The sequence below is a fragment of the Heterodontus francisci genome, chromosome 20 (genome assembly GCF_036365525.1).
Source record: "Heterodontus francisci isolate sHetFra1 chromosome 20, sHetFra1.hap1, whole genome shotgun sequence".
Lineage (NCBI taxonomy): Eukaryota > Metazoa > Chordata > Chondrichthyes > Heterodontiformes > Heterodontidae > Heterodontus > Heterodontus francisci.
Window position 1 is genome coordinate 52747049 of NC_090390.1, and position 11555 is coordinate 52758603.

Sequence of the window (11555 nt, forward strand, 5' to 3'; positions counted from 1 at the left end):
ACTTCCCGGAAGTCCAATAGATGACTTCCGGCATGGCTCGGATTGGCGTCAGCAACGGTTGCATCCCGCACGGGGCGGAGCAGGAGGGAGAGGTGACTGGATGTGGGCTTGGGTCAAGGTGGTTCGATCAGATGTCAATCACTTGTGTATATTTTTTTTAAAAGAGCTTTTCTGTTTGCTTCAATTTTGTTCTAGACTGGCGCGCCAACTCGAAAACAGAGGCCACACCAAGGAAATATTTAGGGGTGAGAGTAGATCTCCAACGCACTGAAAGCATATGGAAAAAAAAGACTTGCATTTATATAGCGACTTTCACAATCTCAGGACGTCCCAAAAAAGTGCTTTTTGTTAACCTGAAAGGGTGGTAAAAGCAGATTCAGGAGTAACTTTCAGAAGAAAATTGGATAAACACTTGAAGGGAAAACATAGCAGGGCTATGGGGAATGAGCGGGTAGGACAGACTGAATGGCCTCCTTGGGTGCTGTATTGTTCTTTGATTCTATATGATACAGCCAATGAAGTACTTTTGAGGTCACTTGCAATGTCGGTAAATGGCAGCAAGGTTCCACAAACAGCAATGAGATAATGCCAGGTAATAATTTTAGTGATGTTAGTTGCGGGATAAATATTGGCCAGGTTGCCCAGAGAACTGTCCTGCTCTTCTTTGAATAATACCATGGGATCTTTAGATATCCACCTGCAAGGAGAGATGCTTTAACTTCTCATGGGAAAATCACCACCTCCTATAGTCTAGCACTCCCTCAATACTGCACTAAAGTGTCTGCCTAGATTACATATATAAGTGTCTGAAGTGGGACTTGCACCCACAACCTTTTGACTCAGAGGAGAGTGATGCACTAAGTCACAGCTGATGGACTTTTTTTTTCTCCAGTGTGGTCTCCACACACCTCTGCCTCATTGATGGCAACTGTTAATGCATGAGTCCAGGCAGTGAGTGGCAGGTTATGAATACACGGGTATTGCAACCAAACCAGTCCACCCAAGGACTACTTCCAGCATCAGTGCAGATTCAGATTTGGATCTGGAGCCTGAGCCTTGACACATTTTCCCATTTCTCTGCGCCTAGGAAATTGAAACCAGTTATAGCATCGCTACTGCTGTCTTGTCTGATCAGCTAATTACTTCGAATTTACAGCATAGAAAAAGGCCATTTGGCCTAACTTGTCGATGCCAGTGTTTATGCTCCATATGAGCTTCCTTCCACCCTACTTTAAGCAACCTTATCAGTATATTCTTCTATTCCTTTCTCACTCATGTACTTATCTCCCTTCCCCATAAATGCATCTATGCTATTCACCTCATGTAATACTCTATATGGTAGAAAGCTCCACATTCTTATCACTTTCTGGGTAAAGATGTTTCTCCTGAATTCCTTATTGGATCTATTAGTTAATAACTTACATAATTTTAAAGACCTCTATTAGGTCACCCCTCACCCTTCTTTTCCAAAGAAAAGAGCCCCAGCTTGTTCGCCCTTTCCTGAAAGTTTTAATTTTTCAGTTCTGATATATTTGTAAATCTACTTTGCACCTTCTTCAGTGCCTCTAGAAACTTTTTTGTAATATGGAGTAAAGGCCTGCTACCTGACCCGAACCCAACGGGACCCGATGACATGTGTCGGGTCGGGTCAGGTTGCACTTCCGGTTCCTGCATTCGGGCTTGGGTCGGACACGCTCTATCACAGGTAAGTGGCTTCACTGTTAATTTTTGGATGAGAAAGGTGCTGTTGTTACAGTTATTTTAAGTTTGTGCAGATCAGCAAGAAAATGAAAAATGGAAGGTAAGTTAACTGAAGGCCGGGTCGGGTCAGGTATGGGAAAAAATGGCAGGACTCAGGCCGGGTCGGGCTCGGATCAGATGTGGTTTTGTCGGGCTCGGGTCGGGTTTTTTTTGCAGACCTGAGCAGGTCTTTAATATGGAGATCAGTATTCAGTCTTTGTAAAGTGAAATGAATAAAGATAAGCTCTTGGAGGCAATTGGTTTGTGGTGCTGTGGTTCAGAGCTGTCGAATTCAAGGAAATGTTAGAAATTGCATTTATAATAAATAGGAGTAACACATACAAACCCATTTAAATGCACAGAGCTGTTTATATTTTTAAGTGACTAGAATGGATTATATTTCCAAACAAAAATTATTGATTATGATTCCTAATGAATGGTATTTGTCAAGTCTGATGCCCGATCACATCTATGCCAAACGTATGGTTTAAATGTAGTTGATGTTCAGAAGCAAGTATCAGAAATGGCTCATTGTGCAGAAGAAAATGCCTGTATTTCACCAAATGCTGTATTTTCTTCTGATTTTGTAACATCAGGAAAATACAAAATTTAATGGTGGAAGGGTTTGTGTTCTTTAAATGTCATTGTGATCTGTGCACTGGGAAATTCCTGTAACTTCAGCATACATATGGAAGTTAACCCCATGCTTATGGTCGTATCACTAAAGGGTAATATATTGATGAGATGAAAGTTGGAATTTAGATGTTCCAGGGATGTTAATATATGCTATTTGTCTTGAGACAAATAGAAGAAAACATAGAAATTTATAATGCAGTCTACTGATAATTCAAATATTGAAACAGTAGATGCTGGAAAAACTTAGCAGATCAGACAGTGTGTCTGTGTGTGGAGAAAAACAGGGTTAACATTTCAGCTCAACGACCTATCATCAGAACAAAGTTATTTTTGCAGTCAAATTTGGAATTATCGATCCATTTTGAATTAATCGACTTAAATGTAGTAAAGTGGGAATTTAGTGCTAAAAATGTGAATTATCAGATATTTGAATTAAGCAAATTTGAACTAAGGGGAGACTGTGCCCAACATTCATGTACTCAAAATATTTTCTAGGAATGTTAAGGATAAAATGTTTATTTATTTATCAACAGGTGCATTCAATGGCAGATTACTAACAACAATAAAGAGCCTTTGTAAATTGGACAAAATGCTAGTTATATTATTGGTCATCAAAGTTGCATTTTATGAGGCAAGTTAATTAACGCTATTGAATTATAGAATTACAGCACAGAAGTAGGTGATTCAGCCTATTGTGCCTTTGCCAGCCTTTGAAAGCTAGCCAATTTAGTCTCACACCCCAGCTTTTCCCCCCATGACCCTGCAAATCAGTCCTCTACAAGTTCATGTCCAATTCTCTTTTGGAAGTGCCTACGTGATCTGCTTCCTCCATTCTTTCAGGATGTGCATTCCTCTGTGTGAAAGAATTTTTCCTCCTAGTCCCTCCAGATCTTTTGCCAATTATTTTAAATTCGTCATCTCTTGTTACTGACCCACTTGTCAGGGAAAATATTTTCTCCCTATTTGCTCTATCAAAACCCTCATAATTTTGAATGCCTCTATTTTGCCTCCTCTTAACCTTCCCAAGGAGAACAATCCCAGCTTCTTCAATCTCTCCAGATAACTGAAGTTCCTCATCCCGGGTATCATTCTGGTTATCCTCCCCTATATCCTCTTTAAGGACTTGACATCCTTACTAAAGTGTGATGCCCAGAACTGTACACAATATTCCATCTGTGGCCTAGGTTTAGCATGGCTTCCTCAATTTTGTATTCAGTGCACCTGTTTACAAAGTCAAACATCACAAATGCTTTCTTAACCACCTTATCAACTTGCCCTACCACCTTCAAGGATTTGCAAATTTTCACCCCCCTTCAAAATAGTACCATTTCAATTATATTCCATGTTATTCCTCCCAAAGTGCATCACTTCACATTTATACACATTAAATTGCATCTGCCATGTGTCTGCCCATTTCATCAGTTCTCTTATGTCTTCCTGAAGTCCTTTTCATTACTTACTACGTTGTCAAGTTTTGTATCATCTGCAAACTTTGAAATTGTACTTCCTACACTGAAGTCCAGGTTATTTATATATAACAAGAAAAGCAGTGGTCCTAATGCCGCTCCCTGGCTGATCCCACTCCTTACTACTCTCCAGTCAAAAACAATCCATGCACTATTGCTGTCTGTTTCCTATCCCTTAGCCAATTACATTTCCAAGTTACCACCGTTCCTTTAATACCATGTGCTTCTATTTTCCAAATAAGTCTGTTATGTGGTACTTTGTCAAATATCTTTTGGAAGTCAGTATATGCCATCATCAACCCTTTCTGTTACTTTCAAGAACTTAATCACAATTCTCAGACAGGATTGGTCTTTAACAGATGCGTGATGGCTCTCCCTTATTAACCCATGCTGTTCCAAGTGAGAATTAATTTTGTCCTAAACAATTGTCTCTGATACATTTCCCACTACTGAGGTTAGACTGACTGGCCTGTAGTTACAAGATTTATTTTTCACCCCTTTTCAAACAGAGTTGTAGCATTTGCAATCCTCCAGTCCTCTGGCACCATCCCCATATCCAAGAAGAATTGAAAGATTGTGGTCAGAGCTTCTGCTATCTCCACCCTAGCTTCCCTCAGCAACCTATGGTGTATTCCAACTGGACCAGGTGACTTATTAACTTTGAGTGATGCCAACTTATTTAGCACCTCCTTTCTATCTATTTTTATGGTATTCAATATTTCTATTTCCTCCTCCTTTAACGTGACATTACCTTCAACAACTTCTTTTGTGAAGACAGATGCAAAGTACTCATTCAATTGCTCAGTCCTCTGCCGCACAAGAAGATTCCTATTTTTGTTCCTAATTGGCCCATTGTTCCTTTCACTATTGTTTTTGTTTTTATATGTTTATAAAAGATTGTTGGGTTGCTTTTTGTCTTAGCCACTGATCTTTTCTCAGACTTTCTCTTTGCTGTTGTATCCCAATTTCCCCTTGCACTCTCGGTATTCTGCCTGATTTTTTTCAATATATTCTGTACGCAAACAGTGAGAATGATACGAGCTGCCTGCAATAGGACAGAGATAGGCTAGCAAAATGGGTTGAAAAGTGGCAGATGGAATTTAATACAGACCAGTATGAGGTGATGCATTTTGGCAGAAAGGATAGAGTGAGGCACGATAGACTTAATGGCGCAGTTCTAAAGAGTGTGCAGGAACAGAGGGACCTGGGGGTACATGTGCATCAATCTTTGAAGGTGGCAGGACATATTGTGAGAGTGGTTAGCAAAACATATGGGATTTTGGGCTTTATAGATAGAGGCATAGAGTACCAAAGCAGTGAAGTTATGCTGAACCTTTATAAGGCTCTGGTTAGGCCCCAACTAGAGTATCGTGTCCAGTTCTAGTCACCACACTCTAGGAAGGATGTGAGGGTCCTTGATAGGGTGCAGAGGAGATTTACCAAAATGGTTCCAGGGATGGGGGATTTTAGTTGCACGGATAGGTTGGAAGAGCTGGGGTTGTTCTCCCTGGAGCAAAGGAGATTGAGGGGAGATTTGATAGAGGCATACAAGATTATGAAAGGAAATTGAATAACCACTTGAAGGAAGTATACATGCAGGGCTACGGGGATCGAGCAGGGGAATTGGACTGACTGGATTGCTCCGCAAAGAGCAGTCATGGATTCAATGGGCCGAATGGCCTTTTTCTATGCTGTAAATTACTCTGTGACCTGACATTTGTCATAGACCTTTTACTGTGTTATTTTAACCTCCATTTCCTTTGTCAGTCATGGAGCTTGAGCTTTGGATGCCCTTTCCTCCTTATGGGAATATGCTTGGTTTGTACCCAAACTGTCGGCACCCTGAATGCCTGCTCCTGCTCATTTACGTCTTTTTTCCGTCGATCTTTGTTTTCAGTCCACCTTTGCTAGATCCCTTTCCAAATCACTCTAATTGGCTTGGCTCTTATGATCAACTTCTGGGACACTGTCTTGACAACAGTAGTACCATTTGTTTATTGTTGAACATTAGATATGCATCATTTATTGTATTGAACTGATTGTTTTCGTTCATTTCCTACATATCTGATAAATCAGATACTCAGATTCACAAGTCTCTTACCTTCCAGGACGGAGCGGAGAGGAGTGGAGCGGACCTGTGGGAGGAACGTCGAGAGCGCAGCCGATAAATCAAACCTGAGGATTGAGGCCCAGTCTCTTACCTTCCGGGAGCGGAGCGGACCTGTGGGGAGAAAGCCGAGAGCGGAGCCTATAAATGGAACCCAAGGTTCGAGGCCCAGTCTCTTACCTTCAGGGAGCGGAGTGGAGATGAGCGGAGCGCACCTGTGGGGAGAACGCCGAGAGCGGAGCCTATAAATCGAACCCGAGGATGGAGGCCCAGTCTCTTACCTTCCAGTAGCGGAGCGGAGCAGACCTGTGGGGAGAACGCCGAGAGCGGAGCCTATAAATCGAATCCTAGGATCGAGGCCCAGTCACTTACCTTCCGGGAACGGAGCGGAGAGCAGTCGGACCTTTTCCAGCGCGCCGGAGTTTTGAAAAAAAAAAGCCAACAGTGACATCACAGGAGAGCTGCAAGGTGATTGGTTGATGAGTCACTGCTGTTAGGGAATAGCTCTAAATAGCTGGGTAAGTATCTCAGGTAAGAAAAGTTTAAAGTTTCTTTCAGATATAGTAAGTAGTGTTTTTTTTTTAGGGAGTTCTGTAGTAACGAGGACCAGGGACGAAGAGCCCTAGAGTAACTGATATTATTGGACATTAAGATCTTCCAGAAGGTTTAATTTAATTTAAAGGGTTAAGTCATGGCAGGAGAGCTCAAAGCCATGGTGTGCTCCTCGTGCTCCATGTCGGAAGCCGGGAACATTTCCAGTGCCCGGGACCAGCATGTGTGCAGGAAGTGTGTCCAGCTGCAGCTCCTGGATGCCCGGGTTTTGGAGCTGGAGCGGCAGCTGTGGAGCATCCATGAGGCGGAGAGTATTATGGATAGCATATATAGAGAGGTGGTCATGCCGCAGGCTCAGACCCCACAGGCAGGAGGGGAATGGGTGACCACCAGGCAGAGCAAGAGGACTAGGCAGGCAGTTCAGGAATCTCCTGTGGCTATTCCCCTGCAAAACAGGTAGACTGCTTTGGATACTGTTGGGGGGAATGGCCTCTCAGGGGAAAGCAGCAACAGCCTGCTGCGCAGGGGAGGAGTAAAAAGTGTGGGAATGCAATAGTTATAGGGGATTCAATTGTAAGGGGAATAGATAGGCATTTCTGTGGCCGCAAAAGAAACTCCAGGATGGTATGTTGCCTCCCTGGTGCTAGGGTCAAGGATGTCTCAGAGCGGTTACAGGACATTCTGAAAGGAGAGGGCGAACAGCCAGTGGTCGTGGTACACATTGGTACAAATGACATAGATTAAAAAAAGGATGAGGTCCTAAAAGCAGAATATAGGGAGTTAGGAAGTAAGTTGAAAAGTAGGACCTCAAAGGTAGTGATCTCAGGATTACTACCAGTGCCACGTGCTAGTCAGAGTAGAAATAGCAGAATATATCGGATAAATATGTGGCTGAAGAGATGGTATGGGAGGGAGGGTTTTAGATCCCTGGGGCATTGGGACCAGTTCTGGGGGAGGTGGGACCAGTACAAACTGGACGGGTTACACCTGGGCAGGACCGGGACTGATGTCCTAGGGGGAGTATTTGCTAGAGTGGTTGGGGAGGGTTTAAACTAAAATGGCAGGGGGATGGGAACCTTTGCAAGGAATCAGAGGAGGGGGGAATCAAAGACAAGAACAAAAGACAGTAAGGGGAATAAGAAAAGTGATAGGCAGAGAAATCAAGGGCCAGAATCAAACAGGGCCACGGTGAAAAATAGTGGGAAGAGGACAAGTAATGTTAAAAAGACAAGCCTTAAGGCTTTGTGCCTTAACGCGCGAAGCATTCGCAATAAAGTGGATGAATTAATCGCGCAAATAGATGTAAACAGGTATGATATAGTCAGGATTACGGAGACATGGCTGCAAGGTGACCAGGGATGGGAAATGAACATCCAGGGATATTCAGTATTTAGGAAGGACAGACAAAAAGCAAAAGGTGGTGGAGTTGCATTGCTGGTTAAAGAGGAAATTAACGCAATAGTGAGGAAAGATATTAGCTCTGACAATGTGAAATCTGTATGGGTAGAGCTGAGAAACACTAAGGGGCAAAAAATGTTAGTGGGGGTTGTATATAGACCACCAAACTGTAGCGTGTTGTGCCTAACACGCACTTACTCTTAAAGAATCCACGGAATCCGATTGGTGAAAGGTATATCAATATTTTATTCACACACTAAATCATCAAGTACAAGCTCTCACTACTTGTACAGTATCAAAACTCATCAAAGTACAAGCTCTCACTACTTGTACAGTATACTACCCGTCACGACACGAGGTGATCAGTCTCGGACTTGCAGCTGCTCTTCTGTTCTCTGAGCCCCTGGCTCAGGGTATCTTCTCGAGTGTTATTCCCCGGGGTTCTCGTACTTTCCTCAGTTTCAGTCAGGGGTTAAATCTTGTTTCTAAGACTCGCCCCTCTTACTTACTCATAGGGGTCTGGTATAATGATAATTCCTTATTTGGCTCAGTGAGCACTTGTTCAAAACCTCACAGTTTCCCATTATCTATTATGAGTTTAATCATATCTGGTGTCCATGACGACTCCCTAGTTTCTGGGATCCTCCTCAATACCATTTCTATAATCATATCTACAATTCCTCGGCTATCTGTGTGCTGTGCTCCTTTGTACTCATCCCGCTTCAACACACTGTTCATTGTTGTGTTACTGACCCCTTTGTTTTAATTAAGTTCTTATGTGTTTTTGTTATATGTGTTTTTACTATATGTGTTTTTACTGGGTCTACAGTCCCCCCTTTGATCCTGGAGGGCTATGCCCAAGGGATCACACTGTCATGTCTCTTAGGTGCAATTACAATTTCATTTTCAAAGCAAAAGCATAAGCAGTGTAATGTTAAAGAAAGCACAACTTAAACATCACTATTACATAATCAATTGTGCGAACATAATACAGTCGCAATTTCATTCTTAGAGTACATTGATCATTCATTAACTTATTTTAAGTATATACGAATAGGTTACACAATTACCCTTGTGTGGCATAACTAATTGTCTATCCTGTTATAGAGCAAGTTCGAATACTGATTGCCTTTCGGGTAGCTGTCCATCCTGTGTTCATACATCCTCTCACATTGCCTAATTAATTTCTTAAGTTGCCAAATTAAATATGTCACATATAACACCATGATACCCCAAACCACTATCAGGACACGGGAGATAATTCTAAACCAGGTGTGTATCTGCACGTTTGACCCCCAGTTCCATAAGTCCTCCCACCAGGTAGAATCATTTATCTCGTCAATCTCATCTTGTAGCTTCTTCGACTGTTGTTCCAGATTGTAGTACACTACAGCAATGACTTCTAGCTGCTGTCTCTCTTTACCCAAGCGCGTGGGCAACAGCTGAATAGTATATTCATATTCCTGGTGGTAATTAGTCAAATCCTCCTTAATACTTTCTGTCACAGTTATCGTTTCTGTCTTTTGTTTATATATGTCTACCAACTCCATCTTCCCTACTCTGGTTGGTATTTGTGGGTTAAAGCAAAACGTACTGTTGCTCGCCGGACAAGTTCAGTTATGTCCATACTAGTACTCCTTCGCCGTCGTGGTTAAGCAATATCTCCCCTTTCCCATATAGGCCACATGGGTTAGCCCTGACAATGCTTTGCTAGTTTCCATGGTGCAATTTACAGTGGCATTAAATCCACATTTTGATTCTGCTGTTTTATATATAGGATGAGGACATATGACCACCTGGTTTTCCAGACTACACTCAAACAATGTTGTTCCAACTACCTCTTTTCCAAGTTCCACAATATAGGGTAAAATATCATAGTGTTTTATGTAATCCTTTCCCCTTATCACCCCTATATTTTCTACTTCATATAATTGCAACCCTGACTTATCTCTCAGAATTACAGGTATTCCCAATACTACCCCAATACTCACAGATCTTGTATTTACACACTCCTGACCTTTCCATACCTTAACAAGTTTTCTGAGTTGGCACCTGGTAATTTTATCATTTGTGTGACTAGCTAAGTCCTCCAACTGGGTATCATTTATCCAAACTGGCACCTGTCCTGCATCAATTTGCCTCAAATTTTCCTTCATTTGTTCTAACATCCACGGACCATATGTACTGCAAACACTTTCATTATTTGAAATGTCGTGGGCCTCCTTTACCTTTTCTATTATATCATTAATAGTATGAGCATGACCTTCCAGTACTCTTACCAATCCTGTCACTGCATTCGTCAAATCCTGTCCTACTTTAGCTACACCACTTCTGTGCCTTTTGTTTCTTTTTCAAAATATCCTTTACTAGCTGGCTGAGAGTTCTAACCTCCTGGTCCACGCTTTCCAAATCTATAGTATTGACAATTGAAGTTCCCGTATTAAAGACTGTGACGGCGTCATTCACTAAACTATGTTTACGTTTCTTTCCCTTTATTATTCCCTCATCACCAAATTCCTGTCTTAGCAATTGTTGCAGTAGTACCTTGTACAGCTCTCGGGTCTTCCCAGGGCACCAGTCAGGTAGCTGGATATCTGAGATATTTAATATTACCGGTACCAACTCATACTGTATATTATATATAATTTTATTAGTTTTTATTATCGCAAGTCCATTTTCTGGTCCTGCAGTCAAGGCAGGGCAAGGGAGATCAGTCATTTGTGGCTGCTGGGTTGTAACCTTACTTGTTGGTAATTCGGATGTGGGGGTAACTGTGGGGGTTAGTGCTTCTTGTCCATTTAATCTCACGACCTGGAATAGGAACTGTCCTTTTTTATTTTCTCCAACACAGTAGAGCCATTATACCCTATCATTGTGTGGTTTCACACATATGATCGGTTTTTACAGTCTTTATCATCGCACTGCCATACAGGGAACTTGGGGCCCCCTGGTAGATCCCTTTTGGGCATTCGACACACACCCACTGTCCGAGAGTAACATTTACAAGAAAGACCCACCACAATTTGTCCCTGAGTTTGGGACTTCCATCCTCCTGTACATCCACATCCTGTCTGCCTAATCCCGTCCTCCACTGTAGAAGAAACATCAACAAAAGTTTTGATTGCTGGTTTGATTGCTGGCTCCTTCCCTTGTACACCCGCCAATGATTTTGACACAAAAGGTCCCTTGAGGGCCTTTGCTGTCAAAACCTGACACTCATGGGGTTCACCCTGGTAGATTCAATTGTCCACTAAAATAAAAGCAAAATACTGCGGATGCTGGAAATCTGAAATAAAAACAAGAAATGCTGGAAATACTCAGCAGATTAAATTGTCCGCCAGGCACATAGTAGTTCTTTTTCAGAAGATTATATAAAGGGGCTGGCTTTAAGGCAAATCCATCAGTAAGGTTCCTGCGATACCCAACAAGGCCCAAAAATGATCTTAGAGCTTTAATATCTTGCGGTAGGGGTAGTTCGAGGATTGTCTGTCTTCGCATCTGCTCTATCTCATGCTTTCCCTGTGTTATCACTATTCCCAAATAAGAAACCTTTTCTTTCAATATCTGTGCCTTTTTTAGGGTTAACTTTCACTCTGACCTTCTGGAGGAAGGTGGAATATCGACGGACTATTATGAAATCCCTGGGAGAGACACGT